Here is a 21,005-nt window from a genome sequence, read left to right on the forward strand (position 1 = left end):
AAGAACAAGAAGAACAAGAACAAGAAGAACAAGAACAAGAAGAACAAGAAGAAGAAGAAGAAGAAGAGGTGGTGACCCACTTCTCCCACTTGAACACAATGGTTTGGGATGAACATGGCCAGAGATCTTCAGCTGGTACATAAACCTGGGGCTATAATGGCCCTGGGGATAGAAAAAGGAGTTTTCCTTCAGGGCCAGAGGGCTGGAGGCCTTTCGATGGGTAAGCAGTAACATGGCTTCTTCTCTAGATTTGATTAAAATGTCCCCCATAGACACATAGATTAGAAGACTTAGCTAGTGGCATTATTTAAAAGGATTAGAAGGTGTGGCCTTGTTGGAGTGGGTGTGGCCTTGTTAGAGGAAGTGTGTCACTAGGAGGTGGGCTTTGGGGTTTCCAAAGGTCAGTCCAGGCCCAGTGTCTCTCTCTTCCTGCTGCCTGTGGATCCAAATGCAGAACTCTCAGTTAGTTCTCCAGCATCATGCTTGCCTGCAATCTGCCATGCTTCCTGCCATGACAATAAAGGACTAAGCCTCTGAAAATGTAAGCAAGCCCCAACTGAATGATTTTTTTAAACCAAGAGTTGCTGTGACCATGGTGTCTCTTCACAGCAACAGACCACCGACTAAAACACTTAGGGAGAGGTCCTTTTAAAGCAGATGAATGGGTTCAGACCAAAATGTTGCCATGGGCATCACCATGTAACAAGCTATCCCAAAGTCACTGGGTCTGACATGGAGAAATTCACTATCTCATAGTTTGTAGAAGTCACAAGGCTGGGAGAGGAAATTGTCTGAGTAATTCTGGCTCAAGTCCTCCCTTGAGGTTACAGTCAAGACGTTGCCAGGGCTACCGGCAGCTAAAGGCTAGCCACAGACAAGAAGGCACTCCAAGTGACGCACTCTTGAGGATGTAGACAGGAAGCCTCCATTTCTCAATGTATGGCTGCTGACGTGATGTCACAGCAGGGCATCTGCAGAGCCATGAGAGACCCACACTTCATGTAACCCAGCCTCACATGTCACATGCCATCTCTCCTGCCTTATTTTCATGTGTTCAAAGCAAGTCTCTGGCTGGAGAGATGGCTCTTGCAAAGGACCAGAGTTCTATTCCCAGCTCCCACATCAGGAAGCTCTCAAACGACCTGTAACTCCAATTCCTAGTTTACCCACCACCTCTGACCTCCGTGGTGCACCTTCATGACCTTGTACAAACTCACAATCAGTCCACACACACATATGCATAGTTGAAATTTTTTTAAAAAAACAAGTCTTGACATCCAGCCTGAACTCAAAGGAGAACTAGCCTCCACTAAAAAGATTAAGCACCATTAAAGGGGTAGAGTGAGCAGGGCACAGAGCCAAGAGTAGCCACAGGCAAGAACCAACTGGCTGGGAGCCCTCCCACTCTAGAGGAGGTCTTATCACACAAGGCAGGGTCCCTGACTCCTGCCCCCATCACAGAACAATTCAGGTACCCTAATCTGGGGACTTGGGGCCTCCAGAAAAATAGTAAATAAGATGGAAGGAAGAGAAAGCTGGTGCCAAGACAGGGTGGAGGGGCCCTGGATCAATCTGAGTATAGAGAAGGGAAGAGCTGGGCACTTATACCCCAGCCCAAGGTTACTCCCTCTACCAATGAGGGGCTGGAGAAGCAGGGCCTCCATGTCTACCCAGCATGGGTTCCAGGAGCTGGTCAGTAGTTGGGGGGGGGGGGCTGGAAATGCTGTGCTCTGAATGTTTGTTTTCTAAGAACTCATGCTGACACGGGATGATTTTTGTAACAGGATTAATGGGGTGGGGTGGCTTAAGAAGTAATTAAGGAGCTACTGTTGATAAACTGCTTGTCCTGCTAGCATACAGGAAGGAAGCTCTAAGTTCAATCCCAACATCACATAAAACAGGGCTGGAGGGATGGGACTCACTGGTTAAGAGTACTGGCTACTCTTATAGAAGATCTGGGTTCAAGTCCCGGTACCCATGTGACAGCTCACAATTATCTGTGACTCCAGACCCAGGGAATCAAATGCCCTCTTCTGACCTCAGGTGATAACAGGCACACATGTGGTATACAGGCATACATGCAGGCAAAACTCTAACACAGTACATAATAAAATAAATATTTTTCTTAAAAGATAGGGCAGGGTGGCCCATGCCTGTAATCTCAGCACTAGGAAGGGAGGTTGGAAGCAGGGGGAGCAGAAATTCGAGATTATCCTTGGCCTAGGACAATTGGGTCCAAAGTGTCCCTCTGTCCCAGCAGGAGAGAGTTAATCAGATACCTTCTCTTAGAAGTTTGCCATTCTGGGGAGCTGGAGAGATGGTTCAGTGGTTAAGAGCACGGACTGCTCTTCTGAAGGTCCTGAGTTCAAATCCCAGCAACCACATGGTGGCTCACAACCACCCATAATGAGATCTGACCCCCTCTTCTGGAGTGTCTGAAGTCAGCTACCGTGTACTTATTTACCGAAGCAAGTGAGATTGACTTGAGTGAGCAGATTCAATTCCCAGCAACCACATGAAGGCTCACAACCATCTGTACAGCTACAGTGTACTCATACACATAAAATAAAATAAAATAAAATAAAATAAATCTTTTTTTAAAAAAAGAAGTAGTAGTTTTCTATTCTGGAACCCAGACCCAGGGAATCCTTGTGGTGATGAGGGTGAGGCTAAGGCTAAGGCTGAGGCTGAAGCTGGGGCTGGGGCTGGGGTTGGGCACTCAGGGTGACTGGGGCAGACTGGAGATGTTATTTTAGGAGTATGTGTTGATGAGCTAGCAAAAGAAGAGGATCTGTAAAGCAAGGTAGGAAAACAGAGCCAGAGAGCAGGGGAGGGGACCTGCATGACCTCATCCAGGCAGACACGGGCAGGGGCATGCATGTGCACCCCCCTCCGCTTACCTGTAAGGCCTTCTTGAGTCTTCAGAGGAAACCTTCTCCTTATCCTGGGGCAGAATTGACAGGCTATGTCCTGGGCAGCCACATGTTCCCTGCCTAAGGGAGGAATACAAAAGAGGGATACAGCATGGCCTGTTTGCATCTGGGACAATCTTTGGGTAGGAGTATCACATTGGTGCCCCATCCTATTGTGCCCAGGACACCTGGGGAAATGATGTGGCAAAATTAGCTCTTGGGCCAACTGCTAACCTGCATCTCTCCTCCTTACTCTCCCAGGGCCGAGGTTACCAACACGAAAAGCTGTGACCCCAGGAAGGCAGCTGCTTCCATGCCAGCCGGGGGGGGGGGGGGGGGGGGGCGGGACAGAAAGGGAGTCCTTCTGCCCTAGGCTGGCATGTCCAGTGGCTTGTGTGTGAAACCCAAGGGAGGAGGAAGGACAGAGGTAACTGTATCCTTGTGAGCCTGCATAGCAACTGTGTGGGTGTGCAGATGAGAGTCCAGAGCAGACAGACCCTGTATTATTCATTCCTCCACTTAATGTCAAATGAGCTCTTTCTCCAGCCCCAGCCCCAGCCCCTATTGGAAACCAACTCAGGCTGGTCCTTGGGAGCTCACAGGGATGTCCAGGTACATAGAGCATCACAAGCCTTTCTTAGATTAAGGGTCAGGATCTCCTGGGAAGACCAAAAAAGGACCCCAGGACAAGGAGTGCTCTAAGGTACTCCATTGGCTGTTTCTGATCCTCTAAAGGACAGGAAAGAAGGGGCTCTCATAGTCAACAGGGGACAGATACAGCAGGCAGGAGAAAAGGCAAGATACACCTTTTAACAGTGTGATAGGATGTTGTCATCCACAAAGTTCAGTCAAGTACAATTGAGCTACTAAAAACCATTATGGGGGGAAAAAATCACATAATAGTTCAAGTGTGTTTACAACTTTGTGTTGGGTCATATTTATAGTTGTCCTTGACCAGATGTGTCCACAGTCAGGCCGCAGGTTGAATACACTAAACAAAGAGATGGAGGGATGAAACACCAAGAACCCAGGAGACTTGGGCTCTCATTAATGGAAATTTTCCTTTATTCCAAACTTGCTCTCAGTTTCCCCCATGTCAAAAAGGCTGACAACCTGACAGCTCCAGGAGTGACTTAACAGCTGGGCATTTAAGCATCAGGAACGAGCTAGCCATGGTGGCATTTCTGCAATCCCAGTACTTGGTAAATGGAGGTAGGGAGAATCAGAGGTTCAAGGTTATCCGCAGTCAAGTTCTAAGCCACCTTGAACTACATGAGACCCTGTCTCAAGAGAAAAACAAAACAAAACAAAACTTGGGGCTGGGGCGATGGCTCAGGTGTAAAGTGTCTGGTGCATAAATGTGAGTTTGGATCCACAGCACCACATAAAAAACCAGGCATGCCTGTGAACCCTGTGCTGGGAAGGAAGAAACAGGGAATGCTGAAGCCTGCTGGCCAGCCATTCTTACCAAATCAGTGAGCTCTAGGATCAGTAAGAGAAATCATCTCAAAAAGCAAGGTAGATAACAACAGGAGAAACCCATAATGTCAGCCTCTCCCATGTACACACACACATTAGATAGATCAAACAGACAGTCAGGCAGTCAGATAGATACATAGATACGTACATCGATAGATAGGTAGACTGGTAGATAGATACATAGATACATACATACATACATAGGTAGGTACATAGATAGATACATAGATAGATATATAGATACATAGTGTACTGGCTAGTTTTGTGGCTGGAGTTATCACAGAGAAAGGAGCTTCAGTTGGTGGAAATGCCTCCACGAGATCCAGCTGTAAGGCATTTTCTCAATTAGTGATCAAGAGGGAAAAGGCCACTTGTGGGTGGGACCATCACTGGGCCAGTAGTCTTGGGTTCTATAAGATAGCAGGCTGAGCAAGCCAGTGGAAGTAAGCCAGTAAAAAACATTTCTCCATGGCCTCTGCATCAGCTCCTTCTTCCTGACCTGTTTGAGTTCCAGTCCTGACTTCCTTGGTGATGAACAGCAGTGTGGAAATGTAAGCTGGATAAACCCTTTACTCCCCAACTGCTTCTTGGTCATGATGTTTGTGCAGGAATAGAAACCCTGGCCAAGACACATAGATACATAGATACATAGTTACATAGATACATACATAGATACATACATACATAAATACATAGATAGATACATAGAAAGATACATAGATAGATAGATAGATACATACATACATACATACATACGTAGATACATACATATATACACATACATACATAGTTTATTTGTTTTTTTTTTAAGAAATAGAAGCCTTCAGAAAATAGGGCCTTTAGAAAGACCCTTGTGCCAGCAAATCCCCAAATACGGGGACAGCCCTTCTGCTTTTGCCCTTTCTGCTTGCAGAGAGCATTGACATAATGGGTTTGCCTTCTCCCTAGCCTCCAGGGTCCCCCAACCCACTCTGCAGGAAGGCAGCAAAGAGCAGAGGGTCTGGGTGAAGGGGAGGCCGAGCCCTAGGCTCTCATCAGATGCCTTTCCAGTATTTTTAGCACTGCAATCAAAAGCTGGGTCCGCCTCTGGATCAGCTCAGGCATCCTAGGCTGAGCAGGGCTGTTAAAAATGGAATGAACGGGGCACACTGCAATCAGCGGTGGCAGTCCCGGCAGGGCAGCAGCTGCGGCACTGGAAGCTCTTGGCCCTTGAATCAGGCAAGGGAAGAGGTGCAGTCTCTTCAGAGGGCACTGGCCTCTGAACTTGGCTGTCCCCACACCCACAGTGTGTCCAGGCACAGAACTTATGCTCCAACAGCACCTGTACCCTGCTGCCTCCCTGGAGACTGCTGTGGTGGTCATCTCTGGGCATTTGGCATAAGGTGATGGCAGAGGATGGCACTGCCACAGCTGGGGCAAGTGGATAGAATGGGACTTGTCTTGCCCATTTGAAAAAGGAACTGCCTCTCAGCCCCTCCACTGTCCCCATTCTCCTATTCTAGAAGGGAACAATGTTCTATTGAGTACATCCTGAAGGACTGGGTAAGGAGGCACAAAGTATGCCAGGGGCCAGCTTGCCATGTTGAGACCCAGGAGGCTCAGGGTAAAGCCATTTCTGCCACTCTGTGACAGCTTTGGCGCCGTGGGCAAATCACTCTCCTGCTCTGGCCTCCGTGGCTTTCTCTGAAAAATGACAAGGCCAGACTGGAGCACAGACATGACAGACTCTCTAAGTCAGCAGGAGGCTGAGGTTAGAGTGACGGATGCTTGTGGTTGGGGCGGGGGACAGTCCCAGATCAGAACCCTGCCAGCAGAGTCTGGATTGAGCATGGCCTTCAAGAGAAACGGCCCTAGGTGGCCACTCTCAAAGCAGGAGGCTATGAACAGAGGATGGTTTGCCTGCCAGGAGGCAAAACGGCTTGGTGGAGTGAGGGAGGACAAGAAGATAGATAAGGGGCACAGGCCTGTGGAGTCGGCTAAGCAGAAAATACACCAAGGGCCCAGCTTCATTTCAGAAATGTTGGAACAAAAAGTCATCAGATACTAGGCACCAGGTGACCCAGCCAGACCTATGGGTCCAGGCCTGTATCCTTGGCTCTGCTCTGTATTCCAGCTCATTCTAGTGATGGCCCTGGTTACCCAGATGGGCCCTCCATCTCACAGACAGTCTGTCAGACTCTGCAGCCACCCACCACACTGCCTGAAAGAGACAGTCACTAGTGGAATGTGTAGAATTCATGTATGAGCATAAATCTGCATCACCCTGCCTCAGCACAGGGCTCAGCCTGCTGGCATGATCCCTTAAGCATCCTGCTTTGCTGTCTGTCCTAGGACTGTCGGTGCTTCCAGCAGGGTAGCTGCAGGTCTGACCAGATGGACACCTGGGAAGTCTCCTTAAAGGGTTATTCCTCTTGCCCAGCCTCCATGAACCCTCTGCACCCACGCCAACCTAGTGTCTTCCTAACTGCATTGTCTCAGATGAGGGTGCCCCATGTCTGATCGGCCCTGCAGATGTTCAGCAGCTGGTAGAGTCCCGGCCAAGCATGTGAAGACCCTGCTGCCTTCCCTGTTGGGGAGGAGCACTCAGTTCACACTGACTGTCTAGCCACCCTGCAGGCACCACAGTCCTCTACCTAGAAGACTGAGGAGGAGCCACATTGGCACCCACACCCACACGTGCAATGCTGGCATATGGCAGAGGCATGCACGTCATGGCAGGTGGGTAGGTGATGCAGCTAGAGTTTCCTCAACACCTCAGAAGGTGGGTTGCAAACTGCTGTCTGACAGTGATGGGCCTCACAGTCTGCTGCACGCAGGGAGCCTTATCCAGTTCTGTAGAGGGCTGGGCTAAGCTGGCCGAGGAGACAGACACCATAGCTTCTCAGCCTGGGAAACCTGGCCATGCTTCTGGATCTAACAGCTAAACTCAGCTCTCTCATGCCAGAGCAGGTCTGTTAGTGTGGCCATAGGCATGGCTCACTCTGACTTTGGGTGGCTTTCTTTTAACACTCAAAGCTTTCCAAAAAGCTGCTATCTGGAGAAGACCCAGAGAGTCAGGTTGGGATATCTGAGAGTGAAGAGGAGGGTGTATGAAAAGAGAGAGCGAGGCCCTATCCAAAAAGAAGGCAACACTCAACAGGAAGAAGTCTACACCCCATGCCAGGGAAGTATTTCAAAGCAAAAGGCAGGACACGGGCAGTCCCAGGGGGGTAGATGTCAAGGGGTGGCAGGACAAGAACACTAGCAGGAAAGAGGGGTACTGAGTAATCATTCTCACCTGCTAAGACCTGAAGGGGCCCCCAGGGTCCTGTCAGAATCAGATTTCCAGTGGGATGGGATTAGAATCTGAGGCCTTTGGGAGATGGCTCAGTCATGAGTGTGTGCCTTCATAGACAGGATTGCATCAGTGCCCTTATAAAAACCTCAGTAGGGCTGCCGAGGTGGCTCAGTGGGCAAGGGTGTTTGCTGCACAACCTCGTGATCCAAGTTCAATTCCCCAGACCCATGTAAAGGTAGAAAGAGAGAACTAAGTCCATAGAGTTGTTCTCTAACCTCCAGCCACACTTGTGCCTTGACATGTACACACACACACACACATGCTCACATACTCACATGCACACACATGCGCATGTACATACATCACCATAACCACCACCACTGCCATCACCACCAGTAGCAACAGCACTAATAATAATACTAATTAAAAACAAAAACTAAGCCGGGCGTGGTGGCGCACGCCTTTAATCCCAGCACTCGGGAGGCAGAGGCAGGCGGATTTCTGAGTTCGAGGCCAGCCTGGTCTACAAAGTGAGTTCCAGGACAGCCAGAGCTATACAGAGAAACCCTGTCTCGAAAAACCAAAAAAAAAAAAAAAAAAAAAAAAAAAAAAAACCCAAAAACTATAGAGCTGCCTACCCTTTTACCATGTGATCCTATAGCAAGATAATGGCTATCTGGAACCTCTGGAATGAGCCCTCGTCATATGTTAAACTTACTGGTACCTTGAACTTGTACTTGGCAGCCTCAAGGATTGTAAGAAGTAAACCTCTGCTGTTGGCAAGCTTCTTTGCCTCGGGTATTTTGCTATATCAGCCTGAGGGGGAAGAGAATTGCCATCCCCCTTCCCAGATCAGACAACTGAGACTCAGGGAAATTGAGTAACGGAAGTCAGATTCCCATGTATCCAATAAGAGCAAACACAAAGACAGTCCCCTCAGTCAACCCCAGAGGGCTGGCAGGCAGACACGTGTGGTTCTATATGTTGAGAGTTGTTCCATCTGGGCTACCCTTCTTGGATGTGAAATACCTGTAAAGTGGCCATGCCTTAGGCAACTAGCCCCTGGTGTAGAAGCATCTTCCAAAACTGTAGTACTACAACAACTAGAGTGTCCTAGACCCTGAAGTTTCCATGCATCATGCCAGTGGTCTACTCAGGATAATGCCAGTGGAACACCCAGCTATGTGGGTGATCACCTCCCCAATGTCTAGTTTCTTTTTGTTTAAATTTGTATTTATTTTTATGTATATGACTGTTTGCCTGCATATATGCATGTGCACCACATGCATGCAGTACTCAAAGAGGCCAGAAGGGGGCATTAGATCCCCTAAAACTGGAGTTACGGGTGGTAGAGTGGAAGAGGGTACTGAGAACTGAATGTGAGTCTTCTGGAAGAACACTGAGAGCTCTTAACCCCTGAGCTTGTGAGCTTGCTCACTCATTCACTCTCCTGTGTCTTTGTCTTTCTCTCTGTCTCTATCTCTCTCTGTCTCTGTGTCTCTTTGTCTCTCTCTCTCTCTCTCTCTCTCTCTCTCTCTCTCCAGTCCCAAGTCCCAAGTCCCAGCTTCTTACCTACAAAGGGAAGAGATTGGGCTCGGTGGTTCCTCAACCTGCCCACTTCTGATTCTAAGATTCCGGAAAGGGTGAAACTCTGGTCAGCAGCTCCACCTCTGACTTCAGTCTCAGCTGTTTTCATGGTCATCTTAGTGGTCCCCAGTGCTTCAAGGGGGCTGGTGTGTCTGTTCCTCCCTGGTGGTATCACTCTAGCTGAACTGCAGTATCAGGAGACATTTCACAGACCTGAGTCAGGTGGGGGAGGCCCATGGCTCAGAGCATGAACCTAGGTAGTCTCTAGATTAAGCAGGGCTACTGTGGTTCTCAGAAGCCGGGGTGAGAGACTGCCTGCATCTGGGGGAGCCTCACTGTAATGCTGGAAGCCACAGCCTCGCAGATAGCAAGAAGGAAGAACATGTTTGCTGTGAACCCAGAGGACAGGTCCAGCATTTAGGACAGGAGAAGGTAGTCAAACAGGCAGGTCACATGGACATCCCATCATATAGACTTAGAGGGGATAGAGACACAAATAACGACCCACAAGCACTGAAAGACCTTCTAGTCAAGGCAAAGGAGAGCTGCAAACCATCAAAGCTAAAAACAAAATCCAAAAGCTGATCCAGCTCCTTGCCATGTCTGAGTCAAGAGGCCATGGCCAGCCTAGTGAAGTCTATACAGTAGCCCATGGCCACACCTGCAGATGGCACTAAGCAGAGAGAGCATCCTACACTAACATGAAAACCCAGAACCCCCAAAAGACCTGGGCAGTGGGGCTCTCCCATCGTAGCAGAAAGAGAGGAAGAGACAATGTCATTCCGAGTCTGATTTCAACTGCATGGGTACAGAACAGAGCAGAACTCGCCTCTCAGAGACACGTGGAAAATAGATTCAGGATGTTACTAAAAACCAACCTGACCTAAAGAGCTAATGACAAGCAAGACGGCCGGCTGCTCAGGAAAACCGTTGGAGCCTCTGGGGAGGCACTGAAGGTGCTGCACGCAAGCATTTACTACTGCAAACACATTTGCGGCTGTGTCCCCAGCCTCCAGCATGGCTACTCCCATACTCCATCCTCTTGATGATGCCGACACTGTCATCAGCCCCCTGAGACGTAGGTAGTAGCAGGATTATCAAGACGCAGAAGCTTAAAGGTCTTATTCAAGGTCGTCCTACTAACAAGCTGTGCAACAGTGTCCATGTCCCCCTCTGTGGTGCTGTTTGCAGGGCTCTCTAGTCTCCCACTGTCCACATCCCTCCTCTGTATCCTATTGCATTTGTTCTAACCCTTAATTCTTTTCAGAAATTTCCTCTGTGCCTATTTGCATCTCCCCCAATCAACCTATGTCTTCTTCAACAAGAGAGTGAGAGCCTTCTATGTGTCTTCAGACTCTCCCTGTCTACTTACCCTGTTGGTACTGGACTGAATTAAGGGATAAAACTGCATGATGGGAAAAGACATCCTTTTAAAAAAAGAAAACAAGCTTCAGGTTCAAGGAGAGACCCTGCCCCCCAAAAATAAGGCAGATATTGGTAGAAAAAGATACCCAAAACTTTCCTGAGGCCTCTGCACATACAAGTACAGATGCATGTACTTGCATACATGCATGTATATATCATACATACATACACCACACACACAGGAATATATGAGCCCTTGTTACACCCAACAATGGAGAACTCAGTAGTATTACAAGTGCCCTTTCTATCTGTGAGTAGGCAGTTCTATTAGAATGAGCTTCCCAACAGTGTAGGGCACACTGTGGGAGCAGGGAGAGGGAGGCGTGATACAAGGCAAGTGTTGGCCATATAGGCTGAGATCTGTTATGCAAAAGAAATATAGCACCTTCTATTTGTGGGAAAGCTGAGATAACAGGTTAGAGCCTTCTGTGTTATAGAGAGGAAGCAAAAGTAACCCCCACCTCCTTAGGGGAGCATGCACCAGAAGCACTGAGGACCAGTCCAGCTGATGGGATCACTCCATCCCAGGGAAGTACAGGAGGGATGGAGCATGAGTCTGGATGTTGGTTCGCTGGGCTCTCTTACCTAGTGACACAGCACTGGGGCATGCAGTGACACTTTCTGTCACATGTATTCACCGGCTGCTGTACTCTGCCTTGTGTTAGTGGGACAGATGCCTTGCATGGCATGGCGCTCTCCTGATGGTGCTGCTGATGACTGGGGATCATATTTGCTCAATACTAAAACAGTTTAAATGCACTGTGCAGCCCACACAGACACTTGGGGCACTACCAAAGGAGAGGAGCTGTCACGTGTGTATCATAGGTATAGCAAGAATGCAAATGTCTTATTTAAACCTTTAAATATTTAACATACATTGACTAATTTTAATATTTTGGGCTAAGTAAAATATGCTATAAAGGTTTGTAGGAATCTTTAAAGTATGGTATGTCGGTCAGTGTTCTGTTGTGACGTAATACCCGAGAGTAGCAAAGTTAAAGGCAGAAAAGCTGCCTTGAGCTCACAGCTTTGGAGGTCTTACTCCCTGGTTTCCTCAGTTACCCAGAAGTCATTGCTTCTGGGCCTCCTAGTGGTGAGGCAGGACATCATATCGACAGCCTGTGGTAGGGCATTCCGGTGGACATGAGAGGGAAGAAGGGAGAGAAAAAGAGATTAGTTGAGACAGAGGAAGGGAGGGAAGGGGAAGGAAAATGGGGAAGAGGAAAAGTTCCTTCAAAGGCACATCCCAAAGATCCACTCCCCTCCCCCCAGCATCCTTCATCACCTCCTATAATTTCCACTGTCTCCCCATTGTCCATTCAACTCGGGAGCCATCAGTGTATTAATCTATTGATGAAGCCAGAGGCTTCATGATCTCATCGCTTCCCCCAAAGTCCCACCTCTGGGCACTGCTGCACTGTGTGCCAAGCCTTTGACAGGTAAGTCTCTGATGGACCATTCAGATCCATAGCCGAATACAAGGCCCCCAACATAGAACTGAGACTCACATACATCCACCAAACAATGCCCCTAGGTATGGGGTCCAGGGAGTCAGCACCCTGAGAATTTAGGACAGTAGGAAACAGGGAAATGGCCTTGGGAAAGCCTTGAAGAATGGACCAGGGGAAATCAAGAAAGGAGCACATATGATGTGGGGTAGGGGTGAGGTACATTAAGGATGCTGGGGAAGGCGGTTTCCTGTAAGAACAGGGTGGAAGGGGGAGAGGTACCACAGAGGCCCTGGCTTTATCCCAACTAGTTCCTAATCCAAACTTCCCTCTCTGTGGCAGTCTCCTCAGCCCTAATCAATAATTAACTATTGAGAACATTCACCCAGGGCCAGGCATTGTCTTATTTGTTGAGGACACAGTAGTGAATAAGAATGCCCCAGTTCCTGTCCTCAAGAAACTCACAGCAGGGAAGACCAGACAGCAGAAACTCACAGCGGGCAGAAGATCAGAGCAGGACTCATAGACCACGGGCAGGACGGGCTACCGCTGTCCAGGGGTCCTTCCTGAAGGACACTCTGATCCCAGGACGCTTCCTGTTTACTGATCAGTCACAGGAAGTCAAGACTTCTCCCTCTGCTAAATTCCAGTCTACCCGGGAGCCTGGGGCCCATCCCCTTAAATACCTCCCATCATGTCTCAGAGTTTCTGAGCAGCTCTGAGCTTTGCACTGGTGTGGGCCTAGTGGTGGCACCAATGGGCATCAAGGGCCTCCCTCCCTTCCCAGGCCTGGGCTGGGCTCTGTCCGTGGTGCTGAAATCGCTGCTTTGTCTGCCTAGGAGAATAGATTTCTTGTTGATATCCAGCTTTAAACTCGATGTGGCCATGGTCCTTCCCTGCATTCTCAGACCTACCTGACATGGTTTCTGGGACGGTATCTTCTGCTCTAATGTCTCCCTCATCCAGACTCTCTGAAGGACCAAGTTGTAGAGGACAGAAAAATTGGAGCTGTAACAGCCCCTTCTCAACCTTCCTTCCTGGGCTGGAGTCAGTCATCGGAGGCAGAAAACTAACCCTGAGGCCCCTGATTCGGACTGTCACCCACTTACATGACTCTTGGGTGACCCGGCAATCTGAGAGCAGATGAAGAGCCCGAGCTGTGTACCACAGGTCAGAAATTGGGCACCAGGCTCTGAAGGGGCATTAGCATGACAGCCAGGCTCATTCTGCAGTCCTCCCCGACCCCACCCACATACACACGCATACAGGACACAATGAAATGAGTGCATGTTGTGTAGAGTCGCCTCAGTGTCTGAATGAAGCTCTGCCACACAGTGGCCCTGGCCATTCTAGTCACCGGGAACTACAGGCTCAGTCTCTCTCAGTGGGGAGGCTGGGCAGAGCTGCTCAGAAGTGCATGATGGGAAAGTCCATCCTCATGGTTGAAGCTTCTTCTTCCCTAGAGAGCTGACCTGCAGCCATGACAGCAAGGGACCAGCAGCTGGGTATGAGAGGCCTCAAGGAAGAAGCTGAAGAGGCTACCTCTGTGTGACCTTGAGGAAGTCATTTCCAGAGAGGTCCTCACACTTCCAGTTAAGTGAGAGATGGTGAGGACTCCAACACTCATCTTTATGAGCTAAGCATGCAGACAGCATACACATTGGAAGCACAGGAGCCACATGTGTGTCTGGCTACAGGAAACCAGCCTGGCACTGCCCTCTATGGGGACATGGGAAGAACACAGTCCAGTCCCCCTGCATCCAAGCACACCCTACAGCCTCTCTCTATATGTGCTGGCAAATGAGAATAAATAAAAGAGCCTGGCACAGTGCCTGGTCCACAGCAGCTACCCCACAGGGCCCGCGATTCCTCCCCTCCCCCTTGCCCTTGAACGTTTATCTCTCTCCTTAGGGAATGGTGGAGACAAGCAAGCAAGCGGGAAGAGGAGGGGCAGAACAAGGTCAGGAAGGCTGGGAGAGCGTGAGGGACCACAGCTGCCATCATTAATCACCTTCCCTGGAAACCTGCATCTTGTGAATCCGCATCTGTGATACTGATAAAGGATGCTGGAGGGATGGAGATGGCACAGTCCTGGCTAGGATGGATGGGAGGGGGAAGGAGTGGGCAATGGGAAGTCCTGCAATCAGGACTAATCTCAGTTGTATACACACACTCATACACACTCGTACACATACACACTTACACATGGGCAGACACACCAACATTGCCATGGTGCAGATTGTGGAGCCCCCTCCTCCTGCTGTCACCCCATCTGTGTTCACACCGCATCCCCCTCTGTCTCATCCCCAGAGCCAACCAGGACAGGCAAGGCAACTGCTGATTAATAATTTACACATTAAGAGTGCAGTGAAGCCGGTCCCGTTAGAGGGGCGGGACTCTGTAATGAGGCAAACTGGTATTGCAGAAAGTGCCTGAAATGGGCTAGGTTACATCTGCCCCTCCCAGTCCTCATCCAAGACCTGCTTGCAGGCGGTAGGCTGGTTTTAGTAAACCTTGCTACCAACCAACTGTGTGACCTTGCATAGCTCCCATGCCCTCTCTGAGTCTCAGATCTGTCATCTGTGCTGTGCCTGGATTAGATTACAGTATCCCCAAAGCCCCTTCTGGCTCCAAAAGTCTGTGGCTTTCTGATTCTATAAGCTATTTGCATGTCCCAGCAGATGGCTAACAGCAACAGTCATTGGCTGAGCGGGTTCCCACCAATTCTCTGTAAGAAATGAGCATATACAGCAAATGCTTTTTTTGGTTCAGATCCATGCTACAGTCACTGTTTATAATGAAAACTCTGAATTATCAACTGTTGTCATTATAAGGAAGGAAAGGAGAGTGGGGCAGAACAGAATCACAGGTGGCTTTTCATAATCCTGGTTCCACTAATAGGAAATAGGAGCTAGCACCCACCACTAAACACTCTAGCCTCTCTCTCTCTCTCTCTCTCTGCATGAAGTTAAATATTGTGAAATCAGAACTCTGAGACAGCTCCCAAGTTCTCTGTTCTCTCATTTCTATAAATACATACAAATAATACTGGTATATGTTATATATAATATTATTATCTTCCTTGTATAGAATGCAGGACAAGAATTATGAATATTATAGGGTCAAATTTGAGGTCTCAAATCAATTGACTTTGAGTTCCTTAAGGACGTTTGATTGACATTTACTCTGGGTGGGTTTGTTTAAATAGGCGATGGCTTCTAAAACCGGAACTGAACCTTCTTGACGGTGGAGCCAGGTTCTCCCGGCCACTGGGATGAAATGAGCTGCCACAGGAGAGTTCCTGTGGTTGCTGAGCAGCAGGAAGTTGTGATCACCACTGGGGCTGAGAAAGGCCCTGGGATGGCAGCCTTCAAGAGAGGAAGACTTCCATCCTTGACAATAGGACCCGAATCCTGCCAACAGCTACATATGTGCTTGATAAGACTCTGAGCAGACATCCTCGCTGAATTAAGCTCAGACTCATGAGTAGCTGCTTTGGGACGGTAACATACTTACTTGTTGGTTTTAGCTGCTATATTCCTTTGTGGTCACTTGTGACTTAGTACTAGAAACACAAATATAGCTACCAGCCAAATAAAATGGCACACAAAGAACATCTTCTAATAAAAACGTGCCTGTGTCCTTCTCTGAAGCCACAAACAAGTAGCCTGCCCCCTCTACCATTGGGGAGTTACCCTCCCCTTAAGCCCATCATGGAAACCATGGCACAAAACAAGGAGCCACTGTACTGAGGAGAATCTCCTCTTTTGACTTGAGGGCAGTGACATCTGTCCAGCCCACAACCAAAACAGGATGGCAGAGACTACCCCAGGGGACAAGTGCCCTTCCATTTGCCCTGGCCAATGTGGTAATGGTGGACAAATTGACTCTATCAGCTTCCAGGCCAATTGACAGCCAAGCCATGAAAAATGTCACTGGGAAAGTGCCGCACCCCTGGCCCCACAGCAGTGCACCTTGGCACCTGGTTCAGAAATCCCACACCCTCTCTCCTCCCATGCCCTTCTTCCTGCCCTCCCTCTCTGCCTGGGTACCAGTCCTCTCTTCTGTGCTGCCACATCCTCCTTACTACAGCAGAAGCTTCATCCAGTATGACACTGTGGGCAGAGAGGGCAGCCACCAGCTGAGGCTTTGGAACTCACAGTACCAGTCCCCTGGGGACAAAAAAGAGCTGAGCCCTGTGTCTTTTACTCCAATGACCCCTCACACACACACACACACACACACACACACACACACAGCCTCCCAGTCCCATCCAGGCATCCCAGCCTCCTCTCAGGCACCCCAGCTCTTTCCTAGCTCCTTCCCTGATTTGCACAAGCTGTGAGTGAGCAGAGACTGCTTCCACAGAGGAGTATATCCAATGACAATCTCCTGGGCCTCAAGACTCTCTGCCCTTATCCTCTGAATATGCTAAAAGGGCTGCTATGCCCAATTCCTGGGAGACACAGACATGCCTTTACCCTGGAAATAACCCAGCCTCTCTCCTTTCCTGTTTCTGGTACATTTGCTCCCAACTTCTCAAAGAACCAGGCAGGAAAAAAAGGAATGGAGCTAGTAAGGTTTCTAGGACCTTCTCCAAGGACATCCTCTGCAGTTTGTGTGTCTTAAGAACTGAGGAATTCCACTTGCCACTTGGGAAAGCAGCACCAAAGGTAGGGGAGTGTGCATAAGCCACTGACCTTATGCACAGCTTGCCCTGGGGATTCTTGGCTTTGTTTGTGCTTGTCTGCAAGTGGTCCATCCTCGGGGCTGGAGGGTCTGAATACTCAGGTCTCACCCCTGCCTCCAGTGTTTCTAGGTCCATTCATCCCAGATATCACCTTCCTATGTCCACACAGACTGAGTCAGTCATCTCCATAAACCTCAGGAAGATACTCATTAAAAGCACCCAAGGAGCTTGGGAAGGGTGAGGAGTCTGGGCTTCTTTGGTAAGTTCTTCAAGTGAGTCTCATTCACACTCAGTTTTGAGAACCCTTTTTTTTTACTGTCCTATCAAGTAAACACTAACCCCAGAAAACCTATGTAAGGGTTTGGAGAAATGGTTCCGTTGGTAAAGTGCTCTCTGAGGTCCTGAGTCTTAATCCCTAAGAACCCCAGTCAAAGCTAGCATTGCATTTGTAACCTCAGAGCCAGCGAGTGGAGATAGGAGGAGCTCATTTGGCTGAAATGGTGAGCTTCAGTTTCAATGAGAGACTCTGTCTCCATAGAGAAATAAAGGAAGACATCTGATGTCACCATTTGCAGGAGCACATAGGTGCACACTCAAGTATGCTTATACACTGTGGTGGTTTGAATAGGCTTGGCTCCCGTAGATTCATGTGCATTAGTACTTGGCCATAGGAAATGGCACTATTAGGAGGTGTGGTCTTGTTGGAGTGGGTGTGGCCTTATTGGAGTGGGTGTGGCCTTGTTAGAGTGGGTATGGACTTGTTGGAGTAGGTGTGGTCTTGTTGGACCACAGGGGTGGGCTTTGAGGTCTCATATGTAAGCTCAAGCAAGCTCTGCCCAGCGCAGAAGGCAATCTCCTGGCTGCCTGCAAAAGACAGTCTTTTCCTAGCTGCCTTCAGATCAAGATATAGAACTTTCAACTCCTCCAGCACCATGTCTGCCTACACGCTGCTATGCTTCCTGCTATGATAATGGACTGAACATCTGAAATTGTAAGCCAGCCCCAGTTAAATGTTTGCCTTTAAGAGTTGTCTTGGTCATGGTGTCTTTTCACAGCAAGAAAGCCTGAACTAAGACACGCACATACACACACAAAGAAAATTATGTAGGAATTATTGCATCATGTACTTGACCCACCTACTAGATTATGAAGTACTGAGGGGTTTGCTTCACCTATCTAAGCCTCAGTTTTCACAGGTATAAAATGAGAACTTTATGTCATAGTATTCTTTATGGGTTTTGGGTTTTTTTTTTTTTTTTTTTTTTTTGTCTGTTTGAGGTAAAACCTTCCTATGTAGTCCAGTCTAGCCTCAAGAATCAATGCTTCTGCCTCACTCTCCTGGGTACTTGGATTACAGCTATGCAATACCATGTCCAGCATGTTGTAATATTCTTGTAAAGATTAAGATAACATCCAAGGTCAAGGATTTGCTCAGATGCAGTGCCATTAATAACAACACCATATTTAATGATGAAATTCTGACTGATCTTCACCTCTGCTCTCATCACCTCTGTCCGACATCATCCCTGGAAGTTCAAACCAATGCAATAAAGCAAGAAAAAAGGAGAGAAAGGTAATTGAGAGCGGGAAACATGAAGCAAGCTCATATTTATTCATAGATGAGAGAATCTTATACACACAGACTCTAAAAGAATCTACAAAATGAATAAGCAAGCCAGGTAAGGTTATGGGCTACAAGCTGAGAATACAGATATCAAATGCATTTTGCTATCAACCAGTTGGAAATTTAAACCTTAAAAAGTAATATATTTTGCAATGTATGAAATATTAATTAGGGATAAATCTGACCCATGGTATACAATAAGGATGCAGGGGAGAGCTACAAATATTACTAGAAGAAATGAAAGAAAGGGCTGGAGAGATGGCTCAGTGGTTAAGAGCACTGACTGCTTTTCCAGAGGTCCTGAGTTCAAATCCCAGCAACCACATGGTGGCTTACAACCATCTGTAATGGGATCTGACACCTCTTCTGGTGTGTCTGAAGACAGCTATGGTGTACTTACATACATAAAATAAATACATCTTTTAAAAGGGGGAAAAAGAAATGGAGGAAGATATAAATAACTTGGAGATATGTGTGAATGAACCAAAAGGCTCATTATTACTAGGATGTCAATTCTATCTACATTGATCAACCAATTCAATGCCATCCTGATTGAGACACCAACAGTCTTGTTTTTTAATCAAAATCATCATGCATATTCTAAGATTTATTTGGAAATACAAAAGCTTTAGGCAAACCAAAAAGTTTGAAAATGAATAAAACTGAAGTACTCTCATGATCTGATTTAAGGCTTATCATAAAGCCACAGGTGTTGTGATATTGCAGTTCCAGTACCAAGAAAAATAAATAGGTCACCAAACAGAACACACAGAACAGAATGCCCATGACTGGTCAGCTGCGATTTTTTTTATAGGTTTAAAAGAGGGGGGAGGATGCCTATCCATATTACAAACCATACATTCAAAATACAAAATTATGTTGATAACCAGATGAAAAACAACACACCAGCTCAAAATGCACAGTACACTTCGATGTAAGATGATACAGTTCTTGGGGGAAAACATTCACGACCAATGGATTAGGCAAACATTTCTTAGATATAACACTGAGGATATAATCATGAAAGAAGAAATCGATCAGTTAGGCCTCAAGAAAATTTAGAATTTCCAGAGTTGGAAAGACGCATGTGAAGAGAGCACTAAGGCGACCAGACACTGGAAGGACACATTCGCAAATCACAACGCTGATAAAGGACTTGTATTCAGAACATAAACAAGCACTCAGTGGTAAGAAAATAACCCAATTAAGACGGAAGACACAAAATATTTGAACAGCTCACCAAAGAAGCTATATGGCAAAAAAAAAAAAAAAAAGAAAGAACATGAAAAGATCCTTAGCATTATTAGTCACCAGGGGACTGCAAATTAAAATCATAATGAGGGACTGTGACACAGTTATTAGAATCACTAAAACTAAAAAGACTGACTATGTTGATTCTAATGGAGGCTGTGGAGGAACAGGACTTATCCAGACATAGTGAGCTGGGAGCATACAGTAATACAACCACTAGAAAGAGAATCCAAGCTGTTTCTGTGTTGCAGGAGGTTTGGGAAAGGGGGTTGCGGGGAGTCTCACTATGTAGACCAGGCTGGTCTTGAAATAACAAAGATTTGCCTCCTGAGTGAGCTGAGCATTGGGATTAAAGGCATGCACCAACACACCTAGGGAGGGAAAGGTTTGGTTTTGTGTGTTTCCCTTTGTTTCTGAGCTGGGGATTGAATCCAGGGTCTCACATATGCTAGACCAGTGCTCAACACCGACAGGGTGCATGAAGGGACAAAAGGATCCAGAGAGATGCGGGATGGTTGTTTGTTGTTTGTTTTCTGTTTGTTTGCTGGGGGTTGGGGGAAGGGCAGCGTGTGTGTGTGTGTGTGTGTGTGTGATGGGTTAGAACCTAAGGCTGCATGCTCATGAGGCAAGCGCCCTCCCACTGAGCTGACCCCTAGCCTCTTCATACACTGCCTTGATCATGGTATGTTTCACAGAGTCAAAACACATCCAAATGAACAGGTGACATGTATGTGGTTTCTAATGTCAGTTACATCTTAGCAAAGCTAGGTCTGCTCAGTATCATGATTGAATAAGTGGCTCAAGGCGACTCCATGTTAGCCACCAGGGAAGGCCTCTCTGAGGAAGCAGAGTCACTTAAATCACACACACATACACACACACACACACACACACACACACACACACACACACACTACTGCTTGTGTTTTAAATGCTCCGTTCCTAGCTTGCAGAGCCATTTTGAAGGCTACAGATCTTTTAGGAGATGATGTCTACCTGGAAGAAGCAGGTTACTAGGGTCTAGCTTTAAGATTACACTCACCCCTGGTTCCTACCTAGTCTTCTGTCTCCAGTCCACCAAGAGATGAGGCACCTCCACTGCATACTGCCGCCGCTATGAACCTGCTCAACCTATGTATCCCCTGCTCTGGTGGACTAAAATCCACCACCACCCCCAAACTGTGAACCAAAATGATTGTTCCTTCCTTCGGTTGCTTCTTGCAGGAATTTTGTCAGAGCAATCAGAAAAAAAAAAATAGCTAATATCATGACGTTAAGCTGGGTCCGTCTGATTGACAGGAAGCCGCTCAGG

This window comes from Mus caroli, chromosome 9 (assembly GCF_900094665.2).
Source record: "Mus caroli chromosome 9, CAROLI_EIJ_v1.1, whole genome shotgun sequence".
NCBI classification, from domain to species: domain Eukaryota; kingdom Metazoa; phylum Chordata; class Mammalia; order Rodentia; family Muridae; genus Mus; species Mus caroli.